Consider the following 19,917-nt stretch of genomic DNA (forward strand, 5'->3'; position numbering starts at 1 on the left):
TCCACTGTACTGTCTGAGAATGAATGTCCCAACACCCAGGGTAGCTGGATCATGAAGCAAATTTAATTTGTTTATGTAAATAAAGTTGTTCTTGCACTCAAGTGTGGCAAAGAATTCATACCAACTTTATTTGAAAAGTCTATTCGGGAGGATAAATAGGAAAGGGGAAGCGTAAAGGTAGGAAAATCACAAAACTGCAGAAAGTCCAAAAGAGATCTGTAGTGTGGCCTAACTTAGGCCTAATTTTACTAATAACACAATCAGAGTGATATGGTCAGATTTTAGAAATATTTAGGAAAGGAAATCAGGAAACACACTGAAGATTGGTGATAGTGGGTCAGGGAGAAGGAACTATTAGTGATGACATTCATCTTTCCGGCTTCTTCAACTCCACATTTCCTTTTGTATTAGGATATAAGCTCTGAAATTTAAAAGAAGTGTGTGGGCAGGAGATACAAATTTGGAATCCAAACATATAGTGATGGATCCTACTTCAGACTTTAAAATGGTCCTTCCACACTATAAAAATGTATTATAATAATTTTTATAAAATATTATTGCAAAAACCCTTCTGGTGAAAGCAGCAAAATAACAAGCCATGTATTTCTAAATCCAATTTTAAGGCAAGAATATGGATATATCTTTTTTTATATACTAGAAATATCTATGTATTTTTCAATGCCAAGATTGAAAGTGGAACTGGATGACTCACCGCCAAAGTGGGCCAATTGTCTGGAAACTGATGGGAAAATATCAGTATGGTCAGGCACCCAGGTATAGTCAACTTCAAAAATAATTTTGACTGATAAGTCTTATATCATTTTCCTAAAAGCCAAAGACATGTCTTCTGATACTTCTTTTAAGACAGGGTACTTCCTGTGGTTGATAGAACTAAATTATTTATGATAATATTAATGCTCTCCCAAAATAACTTATTCAGCAATCACAGCTATCCTTACCAATACTGAGAAAAGATTGTGTTCTGAAAGGATATCAACAAACTAAGAAGATTCCCTGCCACATTATTTTGATTTTAAATCTCCCCCCTTTCTCCTTCATTCTAGCATTGAATCTTTAGGGACAACTTGGTTACTTTTTCTACATTCTGATTCTGTACTCATGCATCAACTTTTTTAACTGGATTTCACTTAAGCGAAGCACTATGTGAGTTTTCAGAGGATAAGGGGTTTTTCAAGACAATAAGAAAGAAAGGAAGGAGATTGGGGTAAACAGGAAGGGCTCTGAGAATGGTCTTCACTATATCATCTTCAGCACTGCACTAAAAGTTTTACTGCAATCATCCCATTTTATACCTACATATAGCAGTAAACTGAAGACTATTGTTATCCCACCTATACACACGAGGAAACAGGAGGAGGCTTTAAGAGATAAGTGATTTGTGCAATAACACCTAGCTTGACCCTTTCTTGAGAGAAGGCTTACAGAAATGTACACCTATATCACAGTCATCTGCCACATTGCAACCAAAATCAGAAATTCATATAAAGGAGTAGAATTCCATTAAATTATTCCAGATCAAGTGGCTATTTTGCTTATCATGCTAACAAAGAGGTGCAATACATATCTCTGGTACAAATTGTTCAGAGACAAATTACTCATGTGTCTGTCTCTGCCTGCATACAAAGTAGACATAACTAATCAATGCCTGCACTCTTTCCCTTAGATACTGGATATAACCTAAATATCCTGAGCACAGCACTGCACACAGCCACTATGTGTTGATCACATTTGGAATGTGTGATGAAACTCACTTCTCATCTCTGAAAATGTGGAAATCCACTGAAGATGTTTGCTCTATGCTCCACATTCCTGCTGAACAGCAGGTTATTGTCTGACAAGTTTCACAACCTTTCCAAGATCTTTCCTGACTCACAAAATTGTGAAGAACATATCAAATGATCTTTGTAAAAATGTTTTATAAACATTTTAAAGTGTTGTATAAAATAATTTTGTTTTTATCTGTAGTTTCACAGAAAAGGGGAATATAATGAAATCATATTTAAATAATTCTAATAAATACTTTATTCAATGTCCCTGAGATAAAATCTTTTTTACTTGAAAATACATGTTCTGAATTTGGTTCTGCCTGAAATGGTGTAGGTTCTGAGAGGCATCTGGGGGCTTGAGGTGATACAAAATATTCCTTTCATATTGTTTCCATTTTACATTTGCATTTATGTGATTGACCATGTGTGCACTTAAGTAAACAAATCCTTTTGCAAGTATGCTCCTTGATTGGTGTAGGCATGCTCAAACGGAAAAGGTACTGAGTAAACACGAAGATACAGGAAAGAATCAAGGAGAAAAATCTCTGCTTTGAAGAGATAAAGAAAACCTATAATCAGAGCTATCCAGGCAAAGGCATTACCTGTGGGGAGGCTGCTCTACTTTGTACTCACGTAGCACCTTTCATCCAGAGGCTCAAATCACATACTTTTTATTAAGCCCCTTCATGGACGCGAACCTCATTGATCCTCCCGGCAGGGTTATAAAAGCACGTTATGGACCCCACTATGTGGATATGAAAACTAAGGCTCTGGGAAGTGAAATGCCTCATCAAAATGCACAAAAGGAAACAAATAAAAAAAATAAGACTATAAGGATAATCATTATGGGTGTCATTCACTCTTTTTATCATGAGCCCTGATTTTTAGCTATTTATTTCTATTAAACTACAAATACTTCAGCAGCAGCTAGCAGAGAAACTCTGCGGGTAAGGGATACCTTTTATTAAAACAATCTATACCTTTGATTAAAATAATCTGTTACCTAAAATACCCCTTCCCCTCCTTTTGATTCAAATGAGAGCACATAATATGCCTACAACTCTTAACTCAGGGAGAAAAGTCTCTCAGATCCTTCACAAAACCCTCCAATTTACATTTATTTATTTATTTATTTATTTATTTATTTATTTATTTATTTATTTATGTGAACGTGAAGGTAAAACAAGGACAAATGTCTACCAAACGCACTCTAGCCAGCTTTGCAAATCACAATTCCCTCTCCCAGCATAAGATGCTTAAAAACCCAGTGGGTGTATTTGATCAAAACACAAACAAAGCAGGCACTGCCAATGCTATCTGTCAAACCTTTCCCACCTCAGAACTCTGCTTCGGTTGTTTCCCAAAACATTTCTGACACCTTCAATCAAACTGATATAGTTATTCTTCTTTCACAGCAAACAAGATCTATTACATAATGCTACACACTTGTATTCTTAAGCAAGAAAGGAGACAAAAACATGTCTTCCTTCCTCTGGAAACCGATAACAAGATAAATATAACCCCACTCAGTAATTCTTATCTTCTTGGTCAAAGGCTAAAGGTCTCCATGCTGCCAGCTGGGTGATAATAAACTTTTGAGAATGATAGGGGAAATTCAAAATTAAGGTTATTTCATCTCCACACTGACTGTTGACTTGAGGAGAAATTCATGTTTTCCCTCCATTTAGACTCTTACTGTAATCAATAACCTGAATGACAAGTCCCTCAGCTAATTGTCCGTTCCTTGCACTTTAAAAACAGGGCATACTAGAGTTCCTCATAAACATTTAATAAATCATTCTCTTTTCCCCCCTCTTTCTACATACATGATTTATAAAGTAAACAACAAAAAGGCACATTTATAAACAGGCCGCAAAGCCTGTTGATCCTCACCAGGCAATTTGTCTTGAGATACCATTTCTAACTCTGCTAAAATGTGTTTTGGCAAGATTTATAAAGTTTTCATAAATAATATATATGCAAAATAAAATTAGATGTCAACAACAACAAAAAACCCTGAGGTGCTATTGCCAGTGATTTCCTGGGTGGCATTATCCGCCTCTTTGTATAAATATACCAGGGTACGCACATACACAATGAAAACAGCTTGGATCCCAGAGAGCAGCCTCCACCAAACCAAAAGTAACGAACACTATAATCACACATACACACATGCACACATACAAACACACACACACACACACACACTTTTTAAAAGACAAGTTTAAAAAAAAAAATTATAGAATACATCCTTGGAACAATATCCACTTCTGGAAAAGTGCTTTTGAAATTAAGTGAATGTCTTTTGACAATAAGATGGCATGCTTGGCTCTAAGAATGATGCTGCCAGAAATTAATAAAAGCCAGAAAGTTTATTTTGGATTAGAAGATCCACCTGAATGAGCAAAACTCACAAAAAAACTATAGCAAATACCTCTTGGTGCTCAAATTTTGAATCTTAATCTTACAGACAAAGCTGAAAGAAAAGCAAAAGTGGGAGAGGAAAAGAAAAAACCTTCCAGGTCTATTTCTAACAGTTCTTGTGGGTGGTTTGATTTCTCCACTTAGATTCATTCACTCCTACTTGTTTCTACCTAGTTATGACTCAGCAACCTACACTCCCCGGCCCCAAGAAAGTTAAAGTGTCAGTACATTAAATATCAAAAGTCTGAATTATGTGCTTTGGCACGAATACTTCGTTATACACCTGCACAGCCTTTTGTTTGGGAGACAGGGACATGGGTCAAAGGTAGAAAGAAATAGAAAAAAAAAAAAAATAGGTTATTATCTTTTTGGAACTAGCAGGACTACTTAGAAATGTTGAGTGTACGGAAGGTAAAGCTTCCCACAGGCGAATGAAGTTATGTGATGGATAAACCAAGGTCTCCATAACCCACTAGGATTACAAGAGTAAAGTTTTCACATAGAGAGATATTAAACCATTTTCCCGCTTTAGAGAAAAATTGAAAGCACAAGCCAAAATGCTTGAGATCCTTTCAAAAAATAAAAGAATAATTGAAGATACACCAAGTTCTGTAGTCCAATTTCAGAGTACCAAATTAATCTCTGAAAAGGAGAGGGTGTACTTTTTGTGCCTCACTCAAGATCTTCATTTTTGTTTTTTTTTTCAATGTCTCATTTTCCTTTCAATCCTTAATGCTTATTATTCGCTCTTGACAAAGGGTAAAAGTCCAATTTTCTCAATTGTTACAAATTTGATAAAATTTTAGCATTAAGGAGACTGAGTATCTTTTAGTAAATTTATGAATGACTTATGCTTTCTTTCTCTGTGTGAAATACGGCAATTCATGTTTTTAGCTCTTTGAGGAATTATTTGTCTTTTTCTTATATTTTTTAATTACTTAAGACCTTTATTAACAGGTGCTAGCAGTTTGTTGACTTTTTTGAAAAAAACAAGTTGTAAACTTTTACTACAAATTAAAAATGAAGTTCTTAAAAATCTCAGCTTGACCAGATGTGAAACACTTTTAAAACCTTTTAAAGGTGTATTGAAAAAAAAAAAAACAGGCTTTTTCTTATTTACTTTTAAAAGTTGGCTATATATATTCTGGATGCTGTTTGTTGTTTAAATGTGTTACGTACTCCCAGTTTGTGCTTTATGTTTTTTGTCTTCTATGATGACTTTGATGAAACAAGTTTAAATGTGCTCAGGCATTTTAATATTTTCCCCTATGGTATGTGCATTTGCATCATGCCCTAGAGACTTGGTAAAGCATGCTGGTTAGGAACGTAACGTCCATGGTCAGACTACCTGGGACAGGTGCTACCTCTGCCTCCCACCAACTGTTCAATGTTGGCTTTAGAGGCTTTAGCTGCCTTACCTGCATGGTAGGGATAACTTTGTATATTAGGGCTGTTGTGAGACTATGCTGAAATATTTAATATTTTAAATAATAAGTATTGCCTATTTTTACTTAAGAAATTCTTTCCTATTCTCAGCTCATAATATACTCCCTTACATTTTCTATTAGAAGATTTAAAGTTTGAATTTCAGTTTTAAATATTTAATTCACATTAGTAGTATACCTATGTATGGTGTGAGGTATTGCCCAAATAATATATAATACAGTGAAAGTGATATGCAAAGGGACAAGGGCTCATCCCCTTTGCATTGTTCTACTTTGAATATCTATGCAGCCAAAGCAGGTGCTCACGCAACATTTGATACATTCATCTCTTGTTTATTAACTTACTTATCTAGGCGTCCACAACTCACCCTCAATTTATACCCCCTCCCTCCTCACCAACTACCCCTTCTTGTTCTCTAACAAATGCCATTTCCTCTGATGTACTTTCAAAATGTTAAACTGCATCATGGCTAAATCGTAGTTTCTCTTTTTCCTCTATACTCTAGTATAGAGTGCCTTTAAATTAGGATCATATTATTGTGCCTTTAAATTAGGATCAGATTAGTGTGCTCAAATTTTGACTTGTTAATTGACTAGATATGCAAATTATTTAATGTTTGTGTGTCTCTATCCCCTATCAGCAAAATTGATGCATCATTTCCTATCTTGTGGGGTTGTTATAAGCATTAAATAAATGAATACATGTACATCAATTTACATAATCTTTGATGGGTACTAAAACATACTATTATTTCCTAAAGGATTTCTACTCATATATGTCCTTAAAAATAACCTAATTGCAGATGATCCCAAAATGTAACAGTCAGAGCTTCAATTTTTATTGTTCTGCATCTTTGGTTCCAACTAAATGAAGATCAAAAATATTTGGAAAAAAAAAATTCAATAGTAAATGACAGTACAAAAAAGAATACAAGTTTTATGGCTTGGGCACCTGTAGCTCAGCAGCTTGGGCACCAGCCACATAACACCGGAGCTGGCAGGTTCGAACCCAGCCTGCGCCTGCCAAACAACAATGACAGCTACAACCAAAAAATAGCCTGGTATTGTGGTGGGCGCCTATAGTCCCAGCTCCTTGGGAGGCTGAGGCAAGAGAATCGCTTAAGCCCAAGAGTTGAGGTTGCTGTGAGTACTCTACTGAGGGTGACATAGTAAGACTCTGTCTCAAAAATAAATAAATAAAATAATAATAATATAAGTTTTACAACAATACAGTAATAAAAACAATTTACATAGCATTTACTTTTACTAGGTATGATAAATAATCTAAAGTAAATGGGAGAATGTGCATAAGTTTTAGGCAAATACTGTCCATTTTATATAAGGTCCTTGAGCATCTACAGATTTTGGTATTCAGAGGAGCTCCAGGACCAATCTCCCACAGATTCTGACAGATGACTATACATTCATCCCTGAAATCTCCCTCAATTAAATATTTACATAAGCAACTGCTCACTGGACTACTTCATTTTTATATGTGTAACAACTATCTTAACTTTAGCATTACCAGAGAATAAGTGTTGGCCCAATCCAAGATTTTCTCTTTAGAAGAGATAGCATCATCACGCATTCATTTGCTCAAATCAAAACCCGCAAGTCACCCTTGATTTATTTTTATGTTTTCCTCCCACTTGCAGCCTGATAAATTCTGCCTCAAAAAGCTATCTTAGTTCTAACTAACATTGTTCCCAGAAGAGATGTCCATCTTCTGTCATCTGAACCATCACAGACACTTGGCTATTTTCGCTGACTCCATTCTTGACTCTAGTACTATCTGCCCTCCATTCAGAAGTGAGAGTGATGCAATATGATACAATATAAATCCAATAGTTCATCCCCACTTTGCTTAAAATTATTCCGTGGCTCTGCATAGCAATCACAATCAAATCTAAAATCTTTACCATTAAGTACAAGGCCCTGGGTGATCTGGCCTCATGTTACTTCTCCAAGCTCCTCTTCTGTACTCATCCTGAGTCAGTATGCGTAAGCCACACACCTTTGTTCTGGGTCTTAAGCACATATGCTCATCCTTTCTTCAGGGCATTCCACTGTTGGCTTGGAACAACTTGACACCAGGTCTTTTCCTGTCTTCCTGCATCTTATCAGGTCCCATCAGAGAAAGGTCACCTCATCAGAGAGGCCTTCCTTAATCCCAGTGAAAATTGCCCTCCCTCCAACTGACTATCTTATTTCATTTTCTTCATTTTACTGATCAGTATTTAGAATTTTACATCTGTTTCTACATTATGTCTGTCTTCTACTAGGAACAAGCTCCTTATGGGCAGCGACATAGTATTAGTTTCCTAATTCCTAGGTACACACATAATCAGTTCCTCAAACAAATAATGACTAACTGATTGTCAAATATTGTTCCAAAGGTTTTATATACAGTATGTTTCTTTGAAGAGGAACATATGCAATTTTCATATATAACCATTGAGATGGAAGATACATGGGGTCAGATAATCAGGTTTACAAACTCTTCCTAAGAAAAGTGCTACATACCTCATTGCTGAATATCACTATTAAGGCATTCCCCTTGTGAGGGTATGCACCCACGCCAGTGCACAGTCCATCTTTCAAAGCATTTTTTTTTCTAGTATAAGCTCATAAACTTAACTGCCCTACCATGTTTTATAAGCACAGCTCTGATAGTCATTCCATAAAAAGAGTCTCAAAATTGCTCTGAAAGGTGGACTAGATGCTGGTGTTTGTGCAGTTTCCCAAGGAGGGTCCTTCAAAGGTGACAGTGTGATATTCAGTAAGCATGTAGCACTTTTTTTAGGATGAGTTTGCGAACTTAATTGTCCAACCTTATGTAAGTTCTTCTTCCTTCATAATCCTGACACAAAGTTAATAAGTGCCAAGAGCAGAGTTTAAACTATCTCTTTTTTGCCATCTTATCACCTCTTGGCAGTCGATCCCCAGATGAGGAAATACCTTTTCTTATTTATTTGGGGAGATGTTTAAAAACATCAAAGAAAAAATTCTAAAGAATATAAATAAAAAAGAAAAAGGCCAAAGAGAGCCATTTTTAGAGTCTTACACACCATCAAATGAACTTCAGGTCAGAATTGGGCTCTAGAATTCACACCCAATAGGATCTAGAAGGAAAGTTGTTGGTTCCTGTGAAGTGCCTCAGGAGACAATGGTTGTGGAAAATGCTATAAAAATGTAAAGTTGTTCTTCACGCCTATGCACAGTGCTATTGTCTCTGTTTGTCAAGTTGCAGCCTACACAAGACCACAATGCTAAGTAATTTAAGCTTAGAAGAATACGAATCGGATTTGTTAGAAAAAAATAAGGGAGACTTTGAGAAAGAAAATCTAGATTCAGAGATCCCATCCATTGTGTTTTGTGCATTGTTATGTCAGAAATCCACATGATACCTGGCCCCTCAGGCTATAGGTCACTTACCCTTCCAGGACTTGCTTCTCTTAGGAACACAAGTAACCCAAGAAGTAGCTGCTATAAAGCAAGGTTCAGAAAAAGTACGGCCCCAAAGTGTACATAAATAGCATTCCTACCCTGAAAGACAGGAATCTGGGCAACCTGTAAGAGACTCAGCTTTATTTCTATCAAGTTTTAAATGTTTATATAAAGTTTCATAGAAGTGAGGAAGTTTTATGAATTATAACATATAAAACCACTTTCCTAGACCCCAAGTTCTGGGACTATAAGCCTGGAAGAAGACTAAGACTTCAGGAAATGGCACTGGATCCATTGGGTCTCTCACTGCCCAGGGTGACACTGGTTCCCAGGCTGTAGGGTAACTCAGCTCTTAGGTCTGTGGCTGCGGATAGTGCCAAGATTAATGGGAGGCAGTCTAGTGCAGGGGAAGCAAGAAGAGGTGAAATTGGACAGTAGAAAGATAACCTGGGGGTTGGTGTCAGAGGGATCTCTATCCCGAGTCTGCCCTTCGAGGCATCATGGCTCCAACTTCATTCTCTTGGATCCCTTTACTGTTTCCATACCCCTCTCTCCAGCTTTGATGTTGCCTTTACCTCCAACTTGCCCATACGGTAACTCCTGCCCTCAGGTCACCCTAGGCTACCAGAGGCTCTTTCCTAGAGCTTCCTTAGTGCCTGGGAGTTTACGTTCACCCTTCCCGAAATCTGGGGCTGCCTTCACCAACAGTGGAGGACTGGTGAAGGGGTGGGGAGGGGGTAAGCTCAGGCTGTGGTAAACTTACGCTGCAGTGTTTCTGGAGCATCAGCCTGTACTCCATTGTGTGAGTCCTTGCCAGAATTCATAGCTTTGCTTAGCTTCTTCCTCTGCCCTGTCTTGCTTTCCCTACTCCTTTACTAGCTTTTGCTTAATAAATTACTTGTAATCAAATCCTCATATGACGGTCTGCTTCTGGAAACCCAAACTAAGAAGATAAAGTATCTCCAAGGTTTGTGTTGAAGATTAAGTGAAATATTATTGTACCCAGGAATGGTGCTGAGCACATACTAGATCCTTGATAAATGGCAAATACTACCTTATTAAGAAAGGAGTGGAACATTTTCTAAAATTTATAGCCTTTTACAGATGTAATTTGTGGCCCTCCTGATGCAACAGCCCTGACAAATACAGTTCTTGTCCAGCCAAACAGTTTGTGTTCCTTTCTGAGCAAGCCCCCTGTTGTATGTTAACATTCCCCTTTCCAAAAAAAAAAAAAAAATACTGCATGGAAGGAGTATAATGTATTCATAGAGAAAATACCACTATTTTTGGAATCATGAGTATCTTGAATTTGTATCTGTCAATTACTATTTTAGTTATTTAGTTACAGGTAAACCTCTTAAACTCTTTAAGTCTTAGGTTCCTCATATGTGAAATAAAGAAGAAAAAAAATTCCCACCGACTTTGCCAACTTGTGAAGATTTCAAGATTACATGTTGTTTGCCAAACCAAACACAATTTAATGAATATATATTTCAATATACACACACACACACATATACATACATACAGAGAGAGAGATAAAAGGAGCAAGGGAGACAGGATGAGAGGGAGAATTTATAAAGAATTGGTTTATACAATTATGAAGGCTGAGAAGTTTGGACCCAAGAGAGCCAAGGGTGTAAGTTCCTTTCAAAGGCTAAGTCTAAAGGCAGGAGAAAACTGAGACGCCAATTCGTTCAGGAAAGAAGAACAAATTCTCCCTTCTCAGTCTTTTATTGTATTCAGACTCTAAATGGATTAAATGAATCCCACTCATATGAGGGAGAGCGGCTTGCTTAACTCAGTTTACTTATTCAAATATTAATCTCATCAAGAAACATCCTTCCAGATACCCAGAAATAATATCTAACCAAATATCTGGGCACCCCATGGCACAGTCAATGGGACATACAACAAACTGCAAATTGGGGAAAATAACACAACCTCTGTGGTCCCTATTAGAAGATTAAAGACAGAAGGTAGTTCTGGAAACTCAATAAGTTCAAACGTGAAATGTCTATAATAGCCATTGGCACACGGTAAATACTCAATATATGTCAGTGAAATTGATCTCTGGCAGAAAGTAGAAATTGAGAAAATGTTAAGTTCCTTTGCCTTGGAAGTTGAGAATGGACACGGTGAGTATAAATTTAAAAACTACTCTCTATGGACACTTTGAAGAGCATATGACAAAAATTTGATTTTCTCTGAGTACAAAAGAAAAAGAGAGGGTTTAATTTTAAAGCAGCACACACAATTTAGTTTTGAGACAGAATTTCTGGAAGAAAGCAAAAAGTCATTGAAATGGATTATTAAGCAGATTGTGAAATTTTCTAAACGGATTATTAAGCAGATTGTGAAATTTTCTATTTCTGGAGGTCTTTAAGAAATAACATCATATATCTATAATAACTTGAGTCTGATTTTGCCTAAAGGTAGGAAACAGAAGAAATTTATAACTCCCCTCCCTACATGTTTCCTTCTGTTAATTTTATTTCTTCAGATTTCCGAGAATCTGAGGTAAAATATTCTATCCTAACTAGGGTTTTTATCATTTGAAGGATTAATATTTAAAAAAAAAAAGTAAGAAAATTTTCTTTTCCTTTTTTTCAAACTAAGAGGTTATCCCTACCCACTGCCTATTAATACAGAAAAAAACACTTTAGCTGTTGCGCCGCGTTGCCACTCCGCTCCACAACAAACATGTCCTGCAGACGTTGTTCCTACGGACATAGTGCTCCCCTCTCACCGTCACAGACACCTGCTGCAGGTGCTGCCTCCTCTGACACAGTGCTCCCCTCTCACCGTCACAGACACCTGCTGCAGGTGCTGCCTCCTCTGACACAGTGCTCCCCTCTCACCGTCACAGACACCTGCTGCAGGTGCTGCCTCCTCTGACACAGTGCTCCCCTCTCACCGTCACAGACACCTCCTGCAGGTGCTGCCTCCTCTGACACAACGCTCCCATCTCACCGTCACAGACACCTCCTGCAGGTGCTGCCTCCTCTGAAACAATGCTCCCATCTCACCATCACAGAAACCTCCTCCCCCTCTCACCGTCACAGACACCTGCTGCAGGTGCTGCCTCCTCTGACACAGTGCTCCCCTCTCACCGTCACAGACACCTGCTGCAGGTGCTGCATTCTCTGACAGTCATCCCTAATCACCTTTACAGACACCTCCTGCAGGCGAAGCAATCTCTGACACAGTGCTCCCCTCTCACCATCCCAGACACCTCCTGCAGGCAATCCATCCTCTGAGCAGGTGCCTCTTCAGGAGTTTTACAGCATTTGGGAGTGGATACCAACCATTCTCTTCGTCTCTGTCCTAAGCTATTTGAAATTTGCTTATCTAAAATATACTTATTTGTTTTAATATACTAATACAATTTAAATCTTTTAACAATCATAAAATGGTAATATGGCAAGTATATTAATAAAATGAGCTTGGGCAGCGCCTGTGACTCAAAGGAGTAGTGTGCCAGCCCCATATACCAGAAGTGGTGCATTCAAACCCAGACTCGGCCAAAAACTGCAAAAAAACAAGAAAGAAAAAGAAAGTGAGCTTTCAATTTGAAGGGGTGTTGCAATAGGGGAAAATTCAAACATGAAAATATAGAATGAGAAAAACAAATTTTAGCACATGAAATAAAATAGGAAACCATAAGTCTATAACTGGCTTAAACATACCCTTCAAAACAACCTTAAAGTATCAGTAGCCCCCTTTACACATGTGGAAACTGAACTCAAAATTGGAACGACTTACAAAATTGGAAAAGCTCACAGAGTCATCCAGGGACTGTCCTTTTCCTTCTTTTTCTTTTTTTAAACTATTTTACATTTAAGGAAAAAATATATAAATATATAGATATAGTTAAGGAGAAAATTTTCTTCCTCAGTCACTTAAGTAGTTGATTTGAACTTGTACCATATTCAAATGCTTTACAAGAAGGAAATTTTCATACATAAGCACAATACACCCATCAAAATCAGTGGTTCAGTTAAACACTAAAAAGAAGGACCTTGTTTGTAAAAAAAATCTAGTTAATATTTTTAAATTTGATCTGAACAAAAGGCGAAATGTAAATATATCAATTCTCAAATTTACATATAATGAGTAATTATCTTTGGAATAATGATAAAAATCTAACAAACTTATTAATTAACATAGGAATGTATAAAAATGTGTGGTAAATTTGCAAGTAAACATGTTATTTATGAAACCATAAAATCAATTTCCAATTCTACAAATATAAAGATGTAGATGTAAGGATCGTAATAATAATGTCATAACATATGCTGTCATTCATTTTATGGACTATTACATATGTATATACACATATCTAAATATAAGTGATTATAAATTGGGATTATGACTAAAATTGTTAATTAGGAAATAAGAATCTTAGCATTCCTGCACATTGAACTGACACTTCCACATTTATAAATGAATTAATAACTTACATTTCTTGGATTAACAACATTATTTACATTATATATCTTTTGTATAAGTATATAAACACTACTTTGAAATGTGAAGACTTCAACTTACAAAAAAGTAAATAAAACATCAAAAGTTTACCACTCAATGATGCAACTTTCAATTACAATTTTTGTAATGTTTCAGAGACATGGAAATAGTTGCATAATTTCATGATGGTGAATTCCTACTGGGCATGAGCAAAAGCAATTTCTCCAACACTAATAACCTCATTATTCTTTAATATTTAAATTTACATTCAGTGACTTTGCTATATCCAAGTGTCAGCTTCGCTCAGGTTCATAATGCTGGATGCTACTTTTTTTCAAACACAACAAAGTGTTCCTGACTAAAATTTAAAAAATCCCTAAGTATTTATCTGATAATTTGCTCTTTATTAAAGCCACATAGTTTTGTTTTGATTTAGTTGTGATTATTTTTTAAAAACGGAGTTAGTTTCTATTCGTAAACATCATAAATTCTGAAAGTCTACAAGGTTCAAGTACAAATACACATACAATGCAATACAGAGGGAGAGAAGGAGGTAGTTGGTGAAGGAATTGTACTGACCAAGGAATGGCAATGAACTACAAACAACTTAGCACCAGGAAAGAGACCCAACTCTACAATTGGTTTCTCAGTAGATACTGAGAATAGAGTGTAGAATATGGGTCAATCTTAAATCCTTAAAACACGTCATAGAGGTGGAAAATAAAAGGAAGGAGGGATATACTAAAAAGAAAAGAAAAAAGTCCACAAGCCCAATTAACTTTCTAGGAATAATAACCAAAACAGAACACAATTTGTGTGAGAAAATCTATAAGAAATAAGTTTCTAGGTCAGAATTTTATATTACATTTATATTAAATATAAACCTTCAATATCTATGAATATGCATTTTAATTCTCTTATTAATTTCAATAATTATTATTTTGGCAGCAGAATTATGTTAAGCACTACTGTCTAAGGGCAATATGATTTAAGCAGAATTTGAAATTTTTTTTCCAATAGGAAGATAAAAGTTTTGATTAATTTTTCAACATACAAAAGTTTAATATAATTAATCTATATAACTTGGTAAGTTTGGAGGTAAGGATAGACCCATTAAAACATCACTCTGTGCCACAAAGCTATCCATGCCCTCTTATTTATGGTGCTGATGGTAAAGGCAACACTTCATAAGAGCAACCCTCTTAGCAAATTTTTAATTCTATGTTGTTAATGATGTGCACTATGCTACAGATCTGTCATTTATCTTTTACGACTGAAACTCTGTATCTTTTAACTACCCTGTTTCCCCGAAAATAAGACATCCTCCGAAAATAAGACCTACTTGCAGGAAAGACAAGACGTCCCCTGAAAATAAGACCTAGCGCATCTTTGGGAGCACACCTTAAAATAAGACACTGTCTTATTTTCGGGAAAACAGGGTAATATCTACCCATTTCTCCCTTTCTCCAGCCTCTGGGGAGTTTATTTTAATTCATCATATATAAATGTTATCACACAGGATTTGTCATTCTGCGTCTACCTTATTTACTTAGCATGTTATTCTCCAGGTTCACCCATGTTGTCACAAATGGCAGCCTTTCCTCCGTTTTTAGTCTGAGTAATATCCCATTGGGTGCATATACCACATTTTCTTCATTCATCTACTAATGGACACTTAGGTTCCTCCCACATCTTGGCTACATGAATAATGTTGCAATACATATGGGAGTAGGGACATCTCTATGAGATTCTGATTTTAATTCCTTTGGAAATATGCCCAGAAGTAGAATTGTATTCTATAGTAGTTCTGTTTTCAGTTTTTTGAGGACCTCCCACACTGTTTTTCATAGTGGCTGTATAGATTTACTCTCCCACCTGCAATGTACAGGGTTCTCTTTTCACCCTATCCTTGAGAACATTTGTCTTCATGTTTTTTCTTAATAAAAATCATCCTACCAGGTGTGAGGTGATAGCTCATTTGGTTTTGATTTGTATTTCCCTGATAATTAGTGATATTCAGCACATTTTCATGTACCTATTGGTCATTTGTGTGTCTTCTTGGGAGAAAGGTCTATTGTCCAAATTTTTAATTGGATTAGTTAGGGTTTTGGCAAATAAGTTATAGGACCTAATAATTTTTAGATAGCAATCCCTTATCAGATACATGGTTTGCAAAAATTTTCTCACACTCTGTAGGCCTCCCTTTCACTTTGTTGATTGCTTCCTTTGCAGTGCTGTAGTTTCTTACTTTGACATAATCTCACTTATCTATTTTTGTGTTTCTTTTCTTTTTCATTTTTAAGTGTATTAGATTCCTTCGTCGATAGCGTTTTAAAAAGTTGAGATATATGGTACCTAACACAAAGTTCATAATTTTAAAAAGTATATCTCAGTAGTTTTTAGTATCTTCACTATGTGGTACAATAGTCATCATTATCTATTTCCAGAATATTTCTGGAAAACCTATACCTGTCAGTAATTTGTCCCAATTACCCTGATATCATATTCAAACATCATGTCCAACGCCAATGTCTGCAAGCTTTTTCTCTGTTTTCTTCTAGGAGTTTTACAGTTTCATGTGTTAGAAGTCATTAGTCCACTTTTAGTTGCTCTATGTGTGGGGTATGATGTAAGGCTGCAATTTTATCCTTTTGAATGTGGATATCCAGTATTCCCAACCCCATTTAATAAAGAGACTACCCTGTCCCCATTGTGTATTCCTGTCACTTGTTTCACAGATTTGTTGACTAGGTTTCTTTCTCGGCTCTCTATTCAGTTTCATTGGTCTATTTGTCTGTTTTTACTGCATTTCTAATTTTAAATTTTTAGAAATCACATTAAAAGACAGAAAAATAAACCAGTGAAATTAATTTGAATACTAAATTTTATTCAATCCACTGTATCCAAAATAATACCTTTTCAATATATAATCAACATAAAAATTTAATGAAATAGTTTAATTATTTTGGATACTATTGAGACTTCATCTTCTATATGTTTCACACTTAGCACATCTCAACATATATTAGAATTCACTTCTACATCAAGTAGACCAGAAATAACATAGATTTTTGGTGTGAAGGGCAGATCTTTCTTAAGGTGATAGAATTGTGATTACTATTCGTATGGAAAAAATTCTAAAAGGAAAGAAATAAAACCAGATATTACAGTTTTTCTTCACCACCTTTTTTCTGTTTCAAGATTATCATTCTTTATTCAGAAGGCCTCAGTCTGGGTGCCTTATTTGCAAATACTTTTTGATTCCAATCATTAAGTTATCTTCCCTGTCTCACCTCTGCCATGCGGATCATGGTTACAAACCCACATGGCCATATCAAAATGTTTATCCGCCATTTACTGTTGTGCATCCTTTTCTGTCTTTCACTCTATCACTGACCCTGTCCCTACTATAACTTTACCCCACCAATGTAAAAATTTAACTACATTGAATACTCACTATGGCAAACAATATATTTTTACTAAAGTGGTATAATAAAAATGTACTATTACAACTAATTAATTTGAATACATTCTGGAAACCAAATTAAATCAATTATATAAATAAATCCATTGGGAAAATTTGATATGAATCCATCTTACATGAAATGCCAATTTTTAATAAATTGAGGTAATAAACTTCAGACGAGGAGCCAACACAGAGGCAAAAATGAAGTTTGCGATGCTGGTATTATCTAATAATAATATACATTTATTAGGTGCTGGTATTATCTAATAATAGTATGCAATAATGCATTTTTATATTTTAAAAATATTATGGGTAGAAAATATACATCTTCCTAGGTATCTACCCGTAATCTAGGTATCATAACACTATTATGATTCACTTATAACAAAAGTCTATATCTCTTTGGGATATAATTTAAAATTCCCAAGTTGAGATTTTTATTTTATTCCAAGAATCTTCCAGACACATTAAATATATGATCTTTAAAATTCATTTGGCAAGATCCTTAGTCTGCATCTCAAGCTTAAGTTCTTTTTATTGAGACCTACGAAAACTATTTAAAATTACAGTGGCTATCTATCATTGGAAAGACACATCAATCCCTCCTTGTGGATGAAAACAGAAACATTTTGTTGCTATTGCTGGGGAAACATCCCAAATAAGCCATAGTTTCACAAATATAAAGACAGGATACAGACATTTTTTAAGCAAAAAAATGTAAAATATTCACTGCCATGGATTCTATTTATCAATGTAAATTGCCCTGCACAAAAATAATATCTACAAACCCCATTTCTGGAATGAGAGTGAATTAAATAGCATTGTTGCTCATTAAAATTTTTGTGTTCTTAAGCAGCTGAGATGGTATATAAGGGACTTGAGATGGAGAAAACTATAGAAAGGACATACAGATATGGTTTCACCTCAAGCTGCTGTAGTGACGTAAAAAGTATTTGCTTACATGGGACATTGACATGTGATATCTAATGTTATTTAGAGAGAAAAATCCAAAATTCACTGATACTATTATCTTAGTTAGGCCATTAATCAAGAGTCCATCCATTTTCTTTTTTTTTTTTTTTTTTTTTGGTTTTTTGGCCGGGGCTGGGTTTGAACCCACCACCTCCGGCATATGGGACCAGCACCCTACTCCTTGAGCCACAGGCGCTGCCCCATCCATTTTCTTTAAGAGAGACTTTCTTCAAAGATGAATCAGTAAGAAGACTCTGGGATGATGGAAGAGTAAGAAATGCTAGGAACCTATCTCTCCACCTACATGACACTTTCACTGGCAGAAGCTATCTAATGTTATTACAGTAGAATCCCCACATTTGACCACCTTCTTGTATTGACCACCTCCTTACTTTGACCTAATTTTCACAGACAAGACACACACCACATATCTGTATCTGTGCAGTAGGACTAATTCTTTATGTTGACACCTTCATATGTTGACCAATTTGCTATAGTCAGTTGGGTGAATCAACTTACAGAGGTTCCACTATATTTTGAAACTTGGGAGTCTATTGAAGGCTTGCAACTTCCAAGGGGAGGCTTGGATGATAAATTGTAGTAAATTTCAGTCAATTTCATCACTTAGTGCAGTAGCAGTTACCAATCTCCTACCCATCATCCTGTGTCAGACGGCTTTACATGCATTCCTAGAGCATAATGCACAAAATCTGCAAAAGCCAGGGTGAGCATAAAGGACCCTGTTCTCCAAATATCATACATCTCTGTCCTGATCACTGATTGCTGCTTCTGACCACAAAGGTATACTACACAGGGTGTCTAACCTTTTTTATTTTTTCTGCCACACACAGGTAGAATAAAAATTGTCTTGGGCCACACAGTAAATACACAAACACTAACAAAAGATGTTGAGAGAAAGAAAAGATCCATGCATACTTTTTGTGATTATCTGACACCACAGGTAAGTAAAACAGTCCTCTAATAACATGAATATAGCCCACAGACCACAGGCTGGACATTCCTGGAAAGAGATAGGCGGGCATTGTTGCTACTCTTCCACTGATACTCTTCCTCCTCCTCTAGTTGAAGTGACTTCCAATGGATTTAAAGTAATGGTATTCTTTTTTCTGCTTTTCTTTATCTTTCTTGTTTTTCCCCTTTGGATCCATACACTTTAGACGAGGACATTCAAAGCCAACTACATCTGAGGAAAACTGGAATTGACCATGCATTTCAAAGAAAGGTGTGGGCTCAGGAAAGCCTTTAGAAGACCTTAACTTTATACTTCAGCCAGATTCTTGGCATAAAGACAGCCTACAACAATCAAAAAATAAATAAATAAATTTCTTTTAAAAGACAGCAAATCATGGAAAAAAGGAGACTCTGATTTCTACAATTACCACCATAATGCTCAAATGTCTGATTTTCAGCAACAACAACAAAAAAAAAAAACACAAGGCACACAAAGAAACAGAAAAATATGGTTCATTCAAAAAACAAAAAAAAAAATCAACAGAAACTTTTCCAGAAAAAGACCGGATGACGATTACTAAGGGAAAGACTTTAAAACAGCTTTTTAAAGGTACTCAAAGAACTAAAGGAAGATGTGGATAAAGTCTAGAAATAACAATTGTCAATAAAGACATAAAATCCTAAAAAGAAAGCAAAAGGAAGTTTTGGAGATGAAAAATATAATAACTGAAATGAAAAATTCACTAGAGGAATTCAAAGACAGATTTGAGCAAGCAGATGAAACAATTAGCAAACTTGAAGATGGGACAATAAAAATTATTGAGTCTGTGAAACAAAGAAAAAAGAGTGAAGAAAAATGAGGATTCTAAGAGATTCTTATAGGACAGCATCAGGCAGGCCAAAATAGATATTAGGGGCATCCCAAAAAGAAAAG

Source organism: Nycticebus coucang, chromosome 2 (assembly GCF_027406575.1).
Source record: "Nycticebus coucang isolate mNycCou1 chromosome 2, mNycCou1.pri, whole genome shotgun sequence".
NCBI lineage: Eukaryota > Metazoa > Chordata > Mammalia > Primates > Lorisidae > Nycticebus > Nycticebus coucang.